The sequence below is a fragment of the Oryzias latipes genome (assembly GCF_053564925.1).
Source record: "Oryzias latipes strain Hd-rR chromosome 1 unlocalized genomic scaffold, Olatipes_Hd-rR_3.1 chr1_Y".
In the NCBI taxonomy this organism is placed as follows: domain Eukaryota; kingdom Metazoa; phylum Chordata; class Actinopteri; order Beloniformes; family Adrianichthyidae; genus Oryzias; species Oryzias latipes.
The window spans coordinates 2,636,146-2,639,377 of record NW_027616335.1 but is presented as its reverse complement, the minus strand read 5'-3'; the positions used below and the strand labels follow the sequence as shown (position 1 = coordinate 2,639,377).

The 3,232-nt window shown below is 38.1% G+C and overlaps 1 non-coding gene across 1 annotated transcript; it reads right to left on the bottom strand.

Moving 5' to 3' along the window:
• Positions 1-725: 725 nt before the first annotated feature.
• Positions 726-798, bottom strand: trnaf-gaa (transfer RNA phenylalanine (anticodon GAA)). The gene has a single exon. It is a non-coding gene; the product is annotated as a tRNA-Phe (tRNA).
• Positions 799-3,232: the final 2,434 nt, after the last annotated feature.

The following is a 3,232-nucleotide window of genomic DNA, read 5'->3' as shown; positions in this document are numbered from 1 at the left end:
CAGTGGACTAATGTTCCACCGTAAGCTAACAACCTTCATGCCTTTAACTGCAGATTTACTTTTTATTTTTAACTAAGCATATAGTTAAAAGACAGCAGACATTTTTCTAGCTTCAATGACTTGTCAAAAGTGAAGGTTGTGTCATGTCATAAATGGATGCTGGTTTAAAATGTTTGGAAATTGGTATTTTTCTGCTGCTACAAAGGATGAAAACAAATGTAAAAAATGGTGATTTGCATCCCGATTGGCTGTAGACCATTGTCAATCAATCTACTCGGTGCAGTGTCTCCTGCAGAGAATGCAGACAGCTTTCCAAATCTATACAAATCGTAGATTGCAAGCAGATCTTTTTTTCATTCTAATACTGGACTTATTTACTATTGAAATGTGACACTTTAAAGAAGAGAGAAAAGTGAAAAATTATTCATGTCTGTCTGAGAAAAAAGTGTATTGTGTAGTGATGGATTTTACAGCCTTAAAACATCTAGTGATAGTTTATTTTACCCCACAATGGGGAAATTCTTGTCCGCATTTTGACCCATCCCCTGGGGGGAGCAGTGAGCTGCCGCATTCGAGGGGGTGACAGCTGACTGGGGAGAGCAGGAATCGACCTGTATTGGGAGGAACCCTTTGGTTGTTTGACGACCTGCTTTACTGCCTTGGCTAAACTGCCACAACCTGCTAATTTGCAGCCCAAAAATGGTTGAAAATGTACATCCCTATGCTGCCGAAACCCGGGATCGAACCAGGGACCTTCAGATCTTCAGTCTGACGCTCTCCCAACTGAGCTATTTCGGCTGGTCATAGTTCAATGACCTGCTTTGCGGATTTGCCCTTTTGTGTTTCTTTTTTAAGAATGTCACTCCCGCGATGAACGAGTGACCACTGTATGTTCTTTCTTTGGAATATGCATGTCATGTGGATGTGAAAAGCTACTGTCTCAGTTACTGGAAGAGTTAAGTATCTTGGGGACTTATTCATGAGTGAGGAAAGATCACAGTGGGAGATCAATAACTGGATTGGCAAGGTGTTCACTTTTCTGCGGTCACTGTACCAGTCCACCGTAGTGTAAAGGGAGTTGAACCAAAAAGTCCATCCCTCAATTTACCTGTCAACCTTTGTTACAACACTACATTCGTAAGCTCTGGGTCATTTTTGAAAAACAGGGTCCCGGGTATACATGTGGCCCAAAGTTTCCTCTATCTATCTATCTATCTATCTATCTATCTATCTATCTATCTATCTATCTATCTATCTATCTATCTATCTATCTATCTATCTATCTATCTATCTATCTATCTATCTATCTATCTATCTATCTATCTATCTATCTATCTATCTATCTATCTATCTATCTATCTATCTATCTATCTATCTATCTATCTATCTATCTATCTATCTATCTATCTATCTATCTATCTATCTATCTATCTATCTATCTATCTATCTATCTATCTATCTATCTATCTATCTATCTATCTATCTATCTATCTATCTATCTATCTGGGTGCTAGAGAAAAGGTGAGCAACTTTGTCACCCAGAGGAAGCTCAGAGTAGAGCTGCTGCTCCTACCAATCGAGAGGAGACAGCTGAGGCAGTTGGGGCATCTGGTTCAGATGCCTCCTGGACACTGCCCTGGGGAAGTGTTTGGGGCATTTCTCACCTGCAGAGATCCTGGGGAAAAACCCGGACACGCTGGTGAGACTACATCTCTTGGCTGGCCTGGGAATGCATCAGGACTCCGTTAAAGGAAGTGGCTTGGCAGAGAAATGTCTGAGCATCTGCCCCCATGACCTTACCCCAGATGAGGAGAAGAAAATGGATGAATGCCATTTATAAATAATGATCATAGTATGGGATACAACAATATATTCTTTAAGTATATACAGCAACCTCATCCAGCATGGTTAATGACTGGGCCTTGTTCACATATTCTCTATAAGGAAATTTACCTCACAGCATTGTTGGCTGATAAACGTTCTGATGTTGCACAATGATGTCATGTCCATATTGAACACAATCTTGAAAGTTGGTTTACAACAACCTCAGCTATAAAATAGTTCTTCGGAAGCCAAGTATGGGTCTAATCCACCAGCAAAGTGTCCCTCATATGGCTAATTAGGGTATTGTCACATGATTTCTCAAATTTCTTTCAACTCAAATTTAAAAGTGTCATGAAAACTGTTTACACGTCCAATTCTTTTATAGAAATTAACACAACTAGTACCCAATTACTGTTTGCCAAATCTATCATCAGCAAGTGTAACCACACTTCACAAAATTGAAGTACTGGAAGCATATTTAAGCAAAGAAGATGATTTACGTCAAAACAATTTTTGTGAGAAACACCACATTTAGGTTAATTTTGAAAAAAAACTTTGGAGTCCATCTTTGAGCAGCACAAGAGATTATTACATACAATATGAAATTCATAGTAAGACAGATGCTAGTCTTCCTAGGAATGAACATCTCAGCAAGTTTACCTCGTTCAGACTACTGCAGTCCTCATATAAATTGGGAGAAATCCAAGGCCAATAAGTTCGGCTTTGACCTCAGTTCCATGCTAAAAGTCTGAAAGACTGAAAAAAACGTAGCTTATTTAGCATTTTTTTTAAAAACGCAGCACCAAGACCAAAAGTCTACAAATATGCATGTGAATTAAGCTAATGACTTCTAAAATAACTTCTTTTGGACAAATACATTTAAAAATAAAGTCACAACACACAAAGGTAACCAGCTTATGTCAAATGAAAATCAAATACCCTAAATGCAAAAAACACTGCATACCAGTTATAAAGCACGGTGAGGGATGGGTCATAATACGGGTTTGTGTTTTAGCAATTAATCTTGGGCACCAAGGTCCAGTGAAGTGCACATTATAAAACATACAATGCGATCCAATATTTTTTCATTTATTAAAGCAGCTAATAATGAACCAAAAAGTATTGTGCTGTTTGCAAGATTTTGTGAAAGGCATTGACAAAAAAACAATAGTTTTTGTTTGGAAAATAAAAACATGTAACGCATTGTTTTTTTTAGCTTTAGCCTCTGTGTTGAAATCATGCAGTCATAATCATGTCACATCAGCACTGCGGTGAAAAAGGCCCAAGAGGGTCTACATCCTCTTTTAACTCAACTTTCTAAAGTGCTTACATGCCACAAATTTGCACCAATTTTTACTTGGTAAATTAATCATACACGTTTGACATAACCAAAATTTAATAGCCAACT